The sequence below is a fragment of the Anas acuta genome, chromosome 3 (genome assembly GCF_963932015.1).
Source record: "Anas acuta chromosome 3, bAnaAcu1.1, whole genome shotgun sequence".
NCBI lineage: Eukaryota > Metazoa > Chordata > Aves > Anseriformes > Anatidae > Anas > Anas acuta.
The window spans coordinates 59,866,972-59,883,885 of record NC_088981.1 but is presented as its reverse complement, the minus strand read 5'-3'; the positions used below and the strand labels follow the sequence as shown (position 1 = coordinate 59,883,885).

Genomic DNA, 16,914 nt, shown 5'->3' with positions numbered 1-16,914 from the left:
TCAATCTTTCCTTGGCAGCATTTTCCATGATTGCTTTTTCCTTTGTTTCCCTTTTTGATGGTGAAATAAGCAATTGCTTGTTTGTAGTCTTGCATTAGTAAACTTTAACATCTGACATATTAGTTGTTTCAGCAGTTAAGAATGAGGTTATGCCCAATGCTAATGTCAAAAACAACATCTGAAAGCTGATTATGCTCTCCCCAATTCTTTATGTATGCTTCAGTGGGTTTTCATTGTCAAAGAGATGGGCTTTATTATACCACATAATGCAATAAAATGAGGATTACTTGGACTTTCAGACCATGAGATAATAGCAGCTGACAGGCACCTGTTTAAGGACGTATATGGTATTTGTAAGCACAAGTATTTTATAAAAATTAAGCAAAACTTCCAATTAAAAATCTTCTTCACTTAAAGTGCCTAAATAGATTTAGGTACAAAAAAGGCATCGAGGGATCTGGATGGATGTATTTATTAGTGGCTCTTAAAGTCCTGACAGTCCATTCTAATAATAAAGTGTGGGACCTGTCAAATGATGGCACAAATATCCTAATCTGAACTGACGTAGCTTTCTAGCCCAGTTCATCAATCATGTTTTATTAGCTTTAACAGAGCCAAGCTGCTATCTGTCATTTCGATGTTGTAGTGGTGACAAAAACTGGTGCCGAAAATGTGCTGCAGGTGTAACTTTCACTCAAAGAACGTTTCTGAGCAGCAGTCAGGTTGGGTTTGTGTGGGGAGAGAGTGCCATCTTCAGTTCCATGTCTCCCCATGAAACAAGGCTGATTTTTGATGTTGCCTGATGGCTAAGAAGTGAAGAACAAAGTACCAGTAGAAATTTGGAAATGGTTCTCAATTCTTATTTTTATGGGGCGTTGGACTTACAAAGAAAAATGCTAAACACCATGTTCTTGTTCCCATTTTAAGATACAGTTTATTTAGATACAGCTGTTGTGATGAGTAATTTCCAGTACAGTAAAGAAATGTAAGTTTGGGTTTTGCCTTTTTGGTTTGCAGTGTTGTATGAAGAAAGTAACAGTTGCCAGCTGGATTGCAGAACACTAGTAACCAGTAGCATATTGCATGCATCAAAAATGAGAGCTAGTGGTCTGTATGCTGCTGCATATTTACTGTGTTTTGTAAGAGCAATCAGTTCCCTGTATTCTTTCAGCATAGAATTGACTTGGTGTTTGCACTGGGGTCCTGGCACTTGACCCTTGTTTTCCTTGGCTGTGTGTCGTTTTGCAGCAGAGCTCGAGGACACTCCTCATCTCTTGTTTCCAGCATGTTAACATATTCAAGTAAATATTATCTGGCACAGGCACAGGCATTATCCTTTGGAGGAGTATTTGTAAAAGTTTTAAAGTCCAGATTAAACCACGGCATCCATCTTCCTCCCTCCTGAATTTCGTTAATTCACAAGATGAATGTTACCTGCAAAATTATTTCTTTGATCTTAAAAAAGACTTTATTATGTGAATATATACAGACATGGTTAGCACTCATAAATGTCTGTATTACTTGCAGGATATATGCCCAGGTAGGTCTCCTTATTTTAACACTTAATGGGACTTGGTACAATAAGGAGCAGATGTGTCGTAACGACAGCAGGCAAGCAGGGACTGGGAAGGTGGGTTCATTAAAAGAGCCTTGGGATAAATGCAGCACATTAGATACCCACTGAAAGACAGGAGCTGTTGATGGGGTGACCTCTGAATGCAAGTCATCTTACTATAAACAGAAGGGTGTGGAAAGCCATTGGACAGAGCCAAGCGTGTTTACTATCCAGATCTCCTCTTAGTTAACTTAAGTAATCTGACTGCGCGAGGCTCGGTCTGACAGTTCAGGGAAGAACAAAGTGTCTTCAGTATTTCTGAGTTTAGAAAGTTGTAGCTGGCCGGTGGATAAGGTTTTTGTCTGGAAAATCTGTCTGAACACCTTAGCTGCTGAACAGCGGAAGTTCATTAGTGCTGAACATCACAGACACTCTTTTATTTTGTGTGTGTCCTGGTTACTTCACACATTTGGGGAATTTGGTTCTGTTCTTCAGAGATAAATGAGGTAAGGTTATGACGAATTTCCATTTGCGATACTGATGCAATTGTTCAGTGATACAATGGGAAATGTAAGTGGATATTAACTGTGCGGTTGGATTTATTCTCAAAATGAGTTTTTGTTTTCATTTCTATAGTAGCAGTTTCAAACTTGTTTTAGAACAACATATTTTTTAATAGTGGTTGTGGTGTACAGTAATTTAGGTAGTCATTTGTCTGAATCCCTCAAGTACTTTCCTCTTTTGGGAGCAACCATTTATTACTACAGGAGGTAAACTTGTTAAGTACTGTAAGAAATGAAGGGTGTTATTCTGTAGTACGCTGTGAGTGACACATTTTGTCAAATCTTTAGGCAGTTTGTTGTTTGGGCTACTCATCATTGTAAGAGACACTTAAAGGCTAGTATGCTGAGACAGGTGCCTAGACAAGCAGAGTTGAAATTAGTTAGCCCTAAATTAAAAAAAACTGTGGAAGCAAATAGAGATTTTAATTTACTACTATATTTCAGTCCATTTAGTCCATTTCTAACTCGGTTAGGCATTAGTTTGGAATAAATAATGCACCCTTAAAGCATGCTTTATATCTCTGTAGCATTATGTGCCAGTTGGCACTGTGTCTTTATATTTGAGCACTGTGACTGTTTCAAAGTTTTAAATGGCTTTTGCTCATTACCATAGCTCATTTTTTCTGAAAACAAACTCTGATTAAAAATTTCCTTGACCAGGGAGCGTGGGAGCATGCGTTGCTGTTGCACCCGAATGCTTTTTTCTGCCTTTGAGCCAGTGTAGCAGGCAGGCACAGCGATGCTGCTGCCGTGCTGTGCGCAGGGGGCCACGACGTGAGCTGGCAACAACCACCCGGCTGCCGAAACGCCTGCTCCATTCAGGGAGACTCAGAGGGGGCTTGCACCGGGAGCAGCATTTCGTTGTCCTAGGAAAGCAAACAACGCGATAGAGGAGAAAGGGCAGCCTGGTTTGGTCCGTCTGTAAAAACTGATTTACTGCTATAGGGAGCTGTAATGTTTAGGGAACCTGTTTGAAGAAAGGTATGATAAATTATTACAGCCAATAAGTTCTTCGATTTTGTTTCTGGGGTCTGGTGAGCAGCAAGTAGCAGTATCCAATTACATGTTTCTTTTCTTGGACTGCTCACTCTTTTCTGAAATACATTTCAGCTAAGGAGCTTTTAACTGTCTCACCACCTTTTTTTGCCATTGTACTGTCTCTATCTGCTAACATAAATCAAATGTAAATTCCGAAAAGATACATAAAGCAAGAAACACTTTAAATTCCTGAATGAAAAACAGTTCTCACCAAAGGATTTTTCCAACATAATTTTGAATTTATTGAACTGTGTAATGTAACTTGCTAAATGCTATAGTGGATCAAGTAGCATCAGCCATGTAGCTGAAGCAAAAGAACTTGAATTTGGCTTTGGGGAAATGTTTGTTTGTTTGTTTGTTTGTATGATCATGCAAGCATGTATATGCACATTTGAGTGTGTATACAGGAAAGCTAATTCATCTGCTACAAAAAATTGGAAGTTCATGTTAATTTGTAAGCTTAGATTTACAAAATTTAGGATTTGATAAAAATGTCTGAAGATACTGTAAAATAGAGGAAATATAAGAAAAACATGCTACATACTATCTGTCTCTTATTTGCATTATTACATATTTTTTAAGTCTTTTGTTTTCTGTTTGCAAGTAGCTATACTTAAATTTTATTAAAGTTATGTGTACTTTGGGATAATCTAGGAAATACTTAGCACTTTATTTAGTTTTAATCTTTGACTTTTAAAATTGATTTGGTAAATGTTAATTTAGGAATGGTTAAAGTTTTAACATAATACATCATTTCAGTATTAAAATTAAAGACAGCATGGCTGTATTATATTTATCTGTAAAAGATATGTGAACTGTTTGTAGATTTTAATGTTCTGGTTAATGTTCTACTTATTTTTGTGTTTTATTTTATGAACTCTATTTTCAATTACTCTGTTGGAAAAATCCAAAAATTTGTATTTCTCTAATGGCTTAACAGGAAATATAATATTTGAGTATCATATGCAGTTTATTTCTCAACTTAATTCAGTGTTTATTCATTGCCCTGAGTTAATACACAATTAAACAATAATCAGTTATAAGTTATATCTGAAGAAAATGTGAAGGTTTTTAAACAGCTCATTTTAAACAAATCCCTTTTTATCTCCAAAAGAATGCAGTTAAAATATATATTGAAAAACCTGGATTGATTTAAAAGCGTAATTATTCTATTGTTTGTATTGGATTGAACAGTCATAGGCATTATCCCAGAATAGTAGAATATACTATTATTTTAGCTATAGTTAATTGAAGATTTGATTACTAAATATTAAACCAAAGTTCTCTGTGTGTTCTCATGGTAAATCTGTAATTGTTTTTCAAAATTAATTTCAGGAATATTTAAAGGTCGTTAACTGAGCTTTACAATTATATAACTCTGGCTGATCATCTGGTATAACTGATAATAAAAAGTTTGGAAGGGAAAATAATTTGAAGTGGTTTCACATGAACAGAGATTCTGTATGTATTATATTTATTTACACACAAAAATATGTATTCTTGTGTACTTGCATGCATATTTGAACAGTTCTTTTTACCGGGGGTTGCTTTTTGGATAATAGTACCCAATATAATAATTTGGATAATAATATCTCGCGGTTAAGTTTTTGTGGCACTTGAAGTATTTGTGCTGCTGGTCCAGGTGAGCTCTGCATTCAATTAGAGTCAGAACTGAGCACCAAATGTATGCACTCCTCTGAGCGCCCAGAGTGTTCGCTCCACTGAAGCACAGTTTAACTTGATTGATACTCGGATTTTAAAGCAAATAAGGACTAATTTTTGCCTGTGGCAAAAGATCTTTGAAGTTTCATGCCTGCGCTGAGGCCAGATTAGCGAAGCGGCAGGACTGTGGCTGGGACTGTGACCCTGTTGTGCTTGGCAGGTTGTGATGAATGGGGGGAATCTTTCTTAACCTTGTGGCCAAAACATTCCAGTATCACAGGTTAGAGAGGCAGGAGAGAAGGGAAGGGGGAGTCAAAAGATGCAGAAGCCTTGGCACGTTCAGGCAGGAGACAAAGGACACTTGCTTGTTTGTTTGAAAAAGGGGCAAACATGCATACCCTTTCCACTGAATATGCCTGGAAAGGATATGGGAGAGAGTATATGGCAGATGCTCTGCAATATACTTTATTGTCATTTCTAACAGTTGACCTTGGTATATGAAATTTATCCTTTGCTGTTAATCTCTCTCCTGCTTTTGCTTTGAATGCTTTCAGAGTTTAAAGAATCTTGCTTGTTATATTCTCCTAAACAAAAGAGGTTTTCATTTAAGGCTTGAGATGTGTATAAAGCCATCCAAAATAAATTGGAGGAATGCCTTATTCCAACTACTTGCCTGTTGGTGAATTTTATATTTAATGTAATGAATATAAAGAATATAGCAAAGTTGTATGAATTTGGAAAAAAAAAATTAAAACACAAAAAAAAAAAAAAAACACAAAACAATTAATTGCTTCTGGAAAGCTGATCTTACTATTTCTATTTATAAAGCATTTATTTTTAAAGTAAAATACACATTTTAAAATAGCAGTATAATGAAAAATCTGAAAAATGTTTTGGGTATGCTAGTGTAAAGTAGTATATAGTGGTATGAACCAGTCAAACTTTCAAACCTGAAAAATGAGACAAAAATGGCTTATATATGAAGTGAAATATGATCTATCAAGGCATCTTGTGATTATTTCTGTGGCATTTTAAGAGCTATATTACCTCTGATGTTGTCCCTGTTGACTAATAATGAAAAATATATTATTAGATTATGGCCTGAGATTTTTTTACATTCTTTATACTATAAATACAGCTATGCTGGCTAGTGTTAAGAACTATAGCATAAAGCAAAAGGAAAAGAAAGAATGGTTAGAGTTTTTGACATGCATTATAATTGTGGCTGTTGTTGTTACTACTGTAAAAGCAAACACATTGCATTCCTCTTTAAAATGAAACATTTATTCTTCTGTGATTATTTTCTCTGGATGTCATTTTAACTGTGATAGTTATAATATTTTTAGCAGGTGTTGTGTTGTAAATGTACCTGGAGTTCACTTGTTCATTAATATTTTAAAAATTAAATGTAAATTTTATATATATATTCACATGCCATATATATATATAAATGTAGTCTCACTAAATAGTATTTTTCTTCCATGTTACTTGCAAGAGTAGAGTAACTAGATGTACATTGCATGTATTATATTTTCTTATGCACTTATTAGAAATTCCTCTATCTGTAGTTTGCCTCAGGTAAATTATTATTCTTGCTTCTCCACCATTTAAAAAAAAAGACTTGTTTTTAGCAGCATTTTCTTAAAGTGTTTTAGACAATGCTTTTATGGAAGTGTTCTGGAGACACTGGAAACTAACCAGAAACTAACTACATTCTGTTGCATGATACAAATGCATGTGAATATGTCTTTTGATTATGTCCACTTGTTTGTGAAATTTTATACTGCAGTGTTGTGTGTTACTTTATCTTTCTGCTAACAAATTATTTCTTCATGAGTTAGACAACATATGGACCATAAAGAACTGATTATCTTATTTTGACCAGCAAGTAGTTTGAGCTACAGAGAATTTTTTGCATTCATACTTTAATGGAAGTAGGTTCCACAGTCTTTGGTTATCTGATGTAGTTTATTAATGTTACAACAGCTGCTAGAAATTATTTCTACAATACTAAGCAAATTAGTGTCAGTAATGAGGAAGAACAGAAATGTATGGTACTGAAGAAAAAAGACAGCTGTTTACTGTATATGTACTGGAAGTTTACTTGGTAATTTTCAAGGTGGAATATGATGCCTAAAAGTTCATTACCTTCTCTTCCATATTATTTTTTCCAGTCTTGAATCCACTTTTGTTTGTGATTTGTAATGTCGTATATATTCTAAGTACATCTTTTTAATTGGAATAGCTTCTGTGCAAGGTACAGAAAATACTGGCATTGTACAATTAGCTGATGACTTTACCTTGGACTATTTTCCTAGACCAAATTATCTATTCATGTTCAGATTCATAGATAGTTCCTGTTGAAAAGACAAATACTTACAACTGAATATCTCTGATCTAACACTAATAAGAATAGAATAGGAGGGCAGCTTTTGCTTTTATTTTTTGTTTGTTTATTATTTTTATTTGAATACCATTTTAGCTTGGTCTCCATTTATCTCCCATCTTCCAGAATGCCTACAGGACACTGCTAGCTGATAATGGGTAGGCAGGTGCTGAGCTAAGATCGCGTTCATATTACCTGCTCATATTACCGTGATTGTCCTCCCTCCAACCTGTCTACTCACTCTATCCACCTGTTGCTGTTTGGCATTAATTTAGCTCCCCTTCCCCCATCCTACAAAGGCATATTCACATGCTTACCTTCTTTATTCGAAATTGTTTTGCTGTGGATAATGAGCCTAACCATCATGTTCTTATTTAGACTTATGCTTAAATCTTTGTGGGTTTGCCCCAAGCTTTGACAACTCTAGTTCAGCAAATGCCCTTTGCTAAAGGACTTTATACAACATAGCCTCAATTAGCTATTTCTGTTACCCACAGAGCTGTTGAAATGAGAAGAAGGCACCAATGGTGCCTTGTGAATATAGGCAGGAGCGTATCATTTCCTGCAATTAGTGCAGTTAGTCACTGCCTGTTGCATTCCTAAATCCTAGTACGTATACTCAACATAGAAATTTTCCTGCCTTTGAGGGTTGTGAAGGAGAGTAGTTAACAACTGTCATCCTTTCTGGCAAAAATATTCACCTTTCAGAGCAGGAATTTTTCCTTTTTTTCCTTTTTTTTTTTTTTTTTTTCTGTCAAGAGTCTGGAGTGATCTTTTCCTGCAGACTTGGTCAAGCCTCCTACTTCCTGAGCCTGACTACAGCAAAACTACCCAATGGCCAGTTACAAGATAATTTAATTCACGTTGATATTTTAGACCATTTACAGTCTGAGTTCAAGTCAGGATGTGAAAATGAGCTTTAACTGAAAAGTTAGATGATCTTTTTTGGTCTGTGAATAACAGTTACACCTTCCTGTCTTTCTCGTTCTCTATCACATACAACACTATCTGCTCAAAATCATTTTCTCTCCTGAGAGATGAGGAGGGATCCAGAAGACAAAGTGACTTGAGTCCTTTTTAATAAATGGATTAAAAATTGTAATGAAAAGCTGTGATTCATCACTAGTTTTTCTACTTTCCATGAGCACATCTACATGGATCAGTACTTCTTCTGATTCTGTATGACACGTATGTACGGGGCTGGTCACAAAACTTGTGTTGTACTGCCAGACACAGATAATATACTGATCCCCTACCTTTACATCTGGCTGTATTTGCCGTAGCTATAGGACCCCAAAGCCTGGGATAAGACCAACTGTGAAGCAAAAGTTTATCTGAGCAGGACGAAAAGTGATAATGGTGAATGAGTGACTACACTCAAGACAGCTTTTATCTACCACATAGAATTGAGTCATTCAAGTCAACCTAGGAATGTCCTTTCTATCATTAATGAACAAAGTTGTTGTGTGGCCAATTCCATATATTAAGCTTTCAGTGGACCCAAACTATTCAATGCCATTCTATCAGAGAGTGATTTGAGTCGTTGATTCATTTATTCTTAAATTGGCTAGACATTAATGAAGACTTTGATGCTAGAAAAGTAATTAGTACAAAGTTCACATCACAGTATTGCAAACACACTAGGTCTGTCTTTTTTTCCTCTAAACTACATTCCAATAACTTTCTGAATATAGTTCAAATCCACAATCCTTGTCTTTAGAGCCCCTTTAGCTTTGAGATGAAGAATGCAGATGATGTATATTCACCTCTAAAATAGTAGAGGGTGAAGCTGGTGGTGGTGTAGATGGATCTTCCTCAAGGCTCACCAAAGTTCAGGGAGTGCACCTCTCAGCAGAGCTAAGAAACTGAAGATTGTTGATCAAGACTAAGGCACATTTTTGGAAGCTCATCACCTTTAACCTTATCACATAACCATATGTATGTTAAAAATACAAAACAAAACAAAAACAAACAAACAAACCAAAAAAGAGTACATGGTTGGAAGGACTTCTCTATTAAAAGAGGAAATTTTACATATATGTATTTCATCATCTGCAGTGAAGATGAATATTTAATGGATGTGTGACCATGTTTGCTACACCCATGAAAGGCACATGGATAGCAGTGCTCCTAGGTAGAAAGACAAGGGCATTTTTTAAAATTTCCTCTATATGAGGGATGGAAAAGCGATGCAGATTTTCTTTGATATTAGTGGGGGAAAGGTGTTATTTTACAGTGAGGCAAAAATCTCAGGAGAGAAGTTGGCTGTTGTTACTTGGAAGGTCAGCATGCAGACTGTTGGGTGAGCTAAAAGAAAGCTGGACCCCAAAGAAGCATCAGCATCTTCAGAACAGGGAGGCCCCTTGTGGTAGAGGTACTTGTCTTGTGGTAGAGAAATCAGCATTAGCACTGGACACTGTATTGCTGTTGATACAAGATGGTTTCCACATGAAAAGAAAACAGTATGTTTTATTATGCTTTATGGCACAGTACTATGTGCCTTTAACAAAATAACTTGAAGTATTTGCATGATGTATTTGCAACATGGCCAAGTTAACACAGCCATAGGAACGTTAACTTTTGAACTTCCTGACTTTCATTGCTTTAAATTTCAGCTTCAAAGTTTACTTTTTTTTTTTTTTTCCTTTGCATTTTTTGGCCCTGGTTAGTTTTGAAAAGCAGGAGGAAAGAAAATAATTCACGTTTTTTTTGAGGGGGCACTGAATTTTATGCATATAACAGGAGATAACTTGTTATTCCTTTAAATATCGAATGATAACTCTAAAGCATTTTCGGTATGTTTCCTTATGATGTATCTGTGGAGCTGGGGAATCACAAGACTAAATGTAGACAGCAGTGAGTAGCATGTCTCTTTTCCTGTATCTCACTGTGTTTCTCTGCTGAAAAAATAGATCAATGATATCTAGGAATATTTAGATTTAAAAAAGAATACACTTAAAACTAATTAAAAATGGTGGGATTATAGCAAGTCTGAGGGAGATCATGGGACCATAACTGAAATAAAAACAGTAAGTGTTTTTCAGTATCTTCTAGCTGATTTCCACTTTGTAGATAGTGGGGAGGCACTGAAGTAGTACTTGGAGATTCAGCTGCACTGATGCATACTGCTGATTTGACAAGACAACAGCAGACCACAGACTTAACTTCATTTTTTAAAAAACAAACGGTCAAAAAAAAGAAGAAAAAAAAAAAGGAGAGGGAGAGAGAAAGAGAGGGAGTGAAAGAAAGGGGAAAAAAGGTGGGGTAAGAGAGTTTTCCAGTGGTAGTACTTTAGTATTTCTTCCTGAAAACTTGACTTGGACGATAAATTGGTTTCTCCCTACTCCAGACTGGTGCAGCTTCCTTGCCTTTGCAACTGCTGAATGGGGAGCTAGCTCCTTTCTTTCTGGGAAAGAAGCCAACCCGATGGCCCATCCTCCCAGTAGGGCAGGGGAAAGTGTTCTGTAAGCTCTGAGCTATTAGGTAACTGATGCTGAAACAAAAAGTGCTATTGTGGTATGGCATTTTCCCTGCCTGCTCCACCAGTTAAGGAAAGGTATATTTCCTTCTTTCATCTAATGCAAACAAACAAAAAGAAAAAAATATATATTTTTTCCCCACAGTGTATTAGTAAAGGCATTTCCTTGCAAGAAGATAGTACTTTACAAAGTCCCATGACTTAAATTACGACTAGACCATCGCACCCTTTGATATTTTTGAAAGTGCACTTGTGCCAAAGACAATTTAAAATGTGTTTTAAAAATGTTTTCAGGTATATATCTAAGAGAGGAAAAAAAAAAAAAAAAGAAAACTGAAAGAAGCTTAGAACTCTGAACCGAGTGAACCCATTAATCAGTTTGCAAAAACAAACATGTATGAAACCCTTCCACTGGTAAGAAAGTACCAGGGAAGGAAAGTTTTGACCCTAAAGATAGCCTATGAATGAGAAAATTTAGGAGGTAAGGTTGTCTCAGATTTTATCAGTTTATGCCATGAATACATCTTAATTAGACCTTCTTCTGTAAAACTTCACAAATACAAACCCAGTTTTATATTAGGTAAATCCTTCTGATGTAATTAGCACCAGGGTTTATGTCAGCCATAAGACTGTGAAATATTCCTGAAAGAAACAGTCATTATGGTCAGTAAGTACGTATGAAAAAATACATTTACCTGGATTGATTAAATCCCTTGTTACTTCATTTTCTATGTACTGTGCACACCAGCAAAGGGCTCTAGTGTGGCAATAGTCACCGTTCCAGCCTGGTGCAAGAAGATTTATGGGAAATACAACACAGTGTTGCAGCCTCTTGGCCTGTCAGGCTGGTTCCTGTCAAAGTTTCATTCTCATTATCATCTACCGTGGTCTATTCAGGAGATCTAAAATATTGGTGATTACAATGATAATTGGTGATTATAAGTGATTACAGAGAGTCATCTCAAAGAGTGGAAGTATTTAACAGATGCTCAACATGCTTTGTCAGTGATAATGCCTTCTTCAAATTAGTATAGACAATGAATAGTTCAGAGAAGCTGAGGCTATGAAGCACAAAAATTTACCAGGAGCCATTCCTCTTCATTACTGTAGTTAGTATTGCAGACAGAGGATTTAATGGAAAGCTGGAACAAACAAACAAAAAACAGAACTTTAAGACTTAACTAAATTTAATCTAGTGAATTTCTTCAAATTTCTTCTTGAAGTTGATTCTTATAGCAAGTTTTCCTTCATTCTTCCATTGAAATTAGAGCTGTTATATTTTTAGCTCCACCGAGATACAATAAATCTACCTCAGGATGTGATTCAGATAAAATACAATGATGTACAGTTCTTCACTGTGGAAAAGAAGAATGAAAAAAAAAATCAATGTACAAAAGTTGACAAAAGCATATGTGTCAAGATCTGTCACTCAGCAGTAGAATCAGTGTTTGAGTTTTTAACTAAGTCAGAAACCTAGTTAATACCTGATGGTAAGTAACTAAAGCATTGCATTAATTATTTATACTTTCATATAAACTTATATTGTAAAATTTTATTGTTATTAGTCTTAAGTAACTGAAACCCTGATGAGACTTAGAAGTGTAACATAACTGATTTACTGTGAAGAATTCAGTTGAGAATTTGGTATTATTTAGAATTATTTTCAGATATTTCTCTAAATGACTTCAGCATTTCTGTTTCTCCCTGCAGAATCTTCACTGAGATTTTCTCTTCATATGTATGCATAGCTATAGTATTATTTGAATTTGGCCATCAAAAGCCTGCTTAATTCTCAGTAATATTTGTATATTTTCTTAAAATCGGTTTGAAATCAGATGCATGTATAGAATGCCTACAACTTGTTACTATACCTTAGTACTGTATCTTTAAGCCAGTCCTTGCCTTGTTTTTGAAGGCCAGTAAATTATTAATTTATTTGTTTTATAGTAGTAATGAAGGGTGTCATGGTAGCAAAGGAAATCCTTGTTATACTAGGCATTGTACAGACAGTCTCTTTTATAAGGATTTTATCATCAAGATGGTTATAGAGCTGTGTGTAAGGAGTGTTGAAGTCAGCACATAAAAAATATCTGAAGTATAAACTACTGTACTCTTCATTTGCACAGACATCCTGAGCTAAACTCTTTTCCTATATGTCCATTAAATATTCCCCTGAATTCCCCATCCTTCCCTGCTCATTCCACAGAGTTGGACCTCCCCCTTGCTGGTCAGAAGGAGCTGGTGAGCTTTCACACAACAGTAACTTACTGTAGGGAAGGATCTAGACAGTAGAAGTGCACTTGGTGTGCCCATGCTCCAGACCAATCAGAGGTGGCATTATCACAGGCTGAACAAGCACGTAGATATGCTTTGAGATGTCTTTGCATCTGCAAAGTGTTTTTCCCTCTTCACTCTTGTCTCCTTGATATCACATCTTCCACAGCTCCACTGTGCAGAGCTACTTCATTCGGACCCAAAACATTGCAGGCTCCCCACGATCACCAGTCTGGGAGGGGTGCTCAAGGCCATATTTTATGTCGTAGGTTAGGGAGCTCAGCAGATTCATTGCCAGAATAATTTACTGCTGATGTTGCAAGATTTTTCAGCTGTGCTTACTGTAAGTGCTAGAAGGGATTTCTCACCTGTGTTGCATTATGAGTTTAATACTATGAGTGTGTGTGCGAGAACACCTCACAGAGCAGGACCAGTTCATGGTTTAACATCTAGTGTAATGAGGTCCAATAAAATCATGTTAAAAGGATGTTAACGTTGCAAATGAAAACATCAGAAGCAAGGAAATGCCAGAATTAATATGGCCTGTGGAAATCTAGTCTCTTATGCATTATGGTGTGGCTCTTATTATATGACACACTAGGCTTTCCAGGGGATATCTACTTTTTTTTCAGTGAATGCATAGTTAGATTTTTCTTTTTATGTTCCTCAGTCTATATTTGTTAAACATGAAGCACCTAAATTACAGAATGACTATAAAATCATTCTTTGTCCTGTAGATATTTCTAACATACATTAACCAAAGTTCGCTGTTCAATAAATACGTCTCATTTTCATGCTGCCCTCACAGTATCAGACACTTAAAACAGTGTTTATGTTTGAAATCTGAAGAACCAAGGCAGAAATTAAGGCAGAAATTGTATAAAACATTGACTAAAGTTGTCACCAATTTGAGGCAAATTATACCATCATTTTTCTGGTTAAACGTAACATTTGTGCACCATCTTGTAAGTTCAAAGTATAGTTTCCCAGCTTGGATCATTAATTAGATGTGCAGTGTAGACGGTGTACCAGAAATATACTGTTATTCTGTGTAGACTGGTAAATAAAGCCTCTACTAGTGACTTTCATCATTATTTCATGATTGCACAGGCTTGTCATTATGGTTTTTACTCCAGCAGCATGTCCTGTTCTGTCCTGCCCCAACAAGCTGCAGTACTCCTCCACTATCCACACCAATCCCTATGTTAGCCTTTTTTTTTTTTCAGCTGGCTTCTGGTCTGTGATTTTGCTACTTGTAGATCCCCTTCTTCTTTTGCATCACGGTTTCTGTCCCCTCTCCCTGTTAAGATTTTTCTCCTGTTCCTCCTCCCCACATTTGAGGCTACAGGATTTTTCTATTTGTTGACATTGCCCAGGTGTTTTCATGGAGGGACATTGAACTGACCAAGTAAAGGATAGTCCCCTTCCTGATGCCACAGGTGCTTCTGGCAGTCAAGAGAAGTAATTAATAATTCTTATTTGGCTCCAGCTTCTTTGAGAACAAGAGCATTCAGTACAGATAGGGTCTTCAAAAATTCAGGAACCAGATTACAAGAGGACTCCACTAATGGTGTGAAAACAGAGCTCTTAGAAGGTTATAAACCTAAAAAAATTTGGACACCCTTTCACAGAGATGATGATCCCTGGGTACCAGTACACCTTATACTCACCCACTTCCAGTTCTGGGATTCTGCCTCAGAATTTATGGGCACTAAAGCCACTCAACAGCATAGTTACATGACTCAAAATATGAACTCAATAGCATGTTTTCTTAAAAAATTGGATTTAAGTATTTTTAGCTGAAACATTTCAAGCATTTTGTAGTAGGCAGACAGGGTAGGAGATTTCAACACTATTTTGTAAAATTCAAAAACAACTGAAACTGATATCTTACCACTCTAGTGAATGATTCTCAACAAGCATATAACTGAAATGGTGAGAAAACCTGTGTAAACAGAGGGGGGAAAAAGGAAAACAGAGTAGGAGTAAAGAAAAAGGTTCTTTTTATAACATTTAACACATGTGAATGTAAATAAATGTGGTGTTAGTGAAAGTTAATTATTTTGAAAACAGTCAGCAAAGCAGATTAAGAGGAAAAACATTGCAGCTGAAGACAAAGGAAATGATATTTAGTCTTTGATCATAAGTTTTCACAGTGATTTTCTGTTCACCTTCAAGGGTGGCATAATTTTATGAATAACAAAATATGTTTTGCTACTTGAGTAGCCCTAAAGTGAAATGGTGTTCATTCCATACAGCCACTTGAAAGAAAATCCCATGCCTGATCCTCCTTTAAGAAATAACATTTTTATTTATTAAGTCTTTTCTCTCAAAGAGAGACCCTAAAGATGCATAATGAAGTTTACATTCAGTCTCAAAGGAAAAGACAAGTATATACAGTGTGCACATACTGCACACTTCCTCAGACAATGATCACAAACTGCATATATACCAAGCTGAAAACTTGAAATATTCTTATTTTGCAAGTATTTTGTTTCATTGCAATATTCTTGAATATTTAGTACTCTTTTTTTGTTTGTTTTGTTTTTGTTTCTCCCTAGAGTTTGTTCCACCTCACAGGAGGTGAGTCTTTTTGATACAATTGGACTGTGGCTTTTCTAAATTTTAAGATATAACAATATACATATATATATATATATATATATATTTTTTTTTTTTTCTTTTTCACATGATCACCATGCAGGTAGTGCCCATGTTCACCATGCAGGTAGTGCATAATCTTTCAGTCATCTCAATTTACTTGTTTAATGTTGGTCAAAACAAGAGGCAGTAGTTGTGTGAGCAAGGGTAGGACAACTTGTCTGTGACTACACAACTTTTGCATAACTTGGAGAAGTCCTTCTCTTCCCTGCCCAGGAATATCAGGGCTCTTAATGTGTTGTGTATGCCGGAAGTGCTCAAATAGCTTTAGTGTATGTTTGAATTATCTTTGGGCTTCTGTAGTAATTGCCCACCAAAGGACCTGCCATCACTTAGCACAATCAGGGTGTTAAGATGTGCTGGGTGACTGTCAGACTCTGCAAGCACTGGCTGAAGTGCGTGGTTGAACTCTCCTGACCCGGGGATTGAGATCTGAGCCCTGGTGCAAATATGACAGAGTGCTATTGGTGGGAACTGACAAAGGTAAATGCCTGTAAACTTAACAGCAAAAAGATGGCAAAAATAGCCCAGAAGTAATATATGTTAGAGACAAGGAAAAAGCTTAACTGGGGGTTTTACTGCATACATTAATTAGATGCATTTATATATTAATTTTCTATGTAAAATTGAAACATTATTTTCTGGTCAAATCCCTCCATAACTTCTTGTGGAGAAAGTCTGCTTCTGAAAGTACACACCTGTCTCTTAAGGAAGGGCTCTTTCAAAATCAATTTCTTTGAATGATTTTGAATTACTGTTTTGAACAATTGCCTCTAGTGTTGACACTCAGTACACTAATCTGAGTGGGTATTTTTCTTGTTCGTACGTTAGCACAAATTGTGGGCATTTACTTGGTACTCAGTCACGTGCTTATACCTTATTTTTTTTAATATTTTTCAAATCTAGTATTACTTTAATAATAATGTAGTGAACAAAAAAAATGTAGCAATAATGTTTGTGTCTAAATATTTATGGAATAGACTTACATAGGCTTTCATTGTCCTTCAGGCTGAGTCTCTGCTCCATCACGTTTCCACAATATGCTGAAACTACAAAGTCCATGGAGTAGCACAGTATGAACGCTGAAGAAAAAATCCATGAGGCTGAAAATTAGCAGTGATGAAACTGATAATTGGATAGGCAGAAAACGGTTTTGTAGCAAAAATCAAGCAAGACAAAATATTTAGAAGATTCTTTGTGTTTTCTGCTTTTTTAGAGTTTTGGGTGTCACTATAGCAATAAATACAGCTTTAAGTTCTTTTAAGTTTTAAGTTCTTTTCTTTGGGGAAACTTTCAT

General features: G+C 36.0%; 1 protein-coding gene across 22 annotated transcripts in view; it reads left to right on the top strand.

Annotated features, from left to right (window-relative positions):
- Nucleotides 1-16,914, top strand: part of EYA4 (EYA transcriptional coactivator and phosphatase 4) — a 152,825-nt gene that overhangs the window by 62,486 nt on the left and 73,425 nt on the right. The window contains exon 1 of one of the 22 annotated variants that reach the window (XM_068677376.1): nt 1,939-2,061. The exons of the other annotated variants lie outside the window; for them this stretch is intronic. The gene's annotated coding sequence lies outside the window, so the exon portion shown is untranslated. Of the gene's footprint in view, nt 1-1,938; nt 2,062-16,914 lie in introns of those variants that run through there. 22 annotated transcript variants of the gene reach the window in all.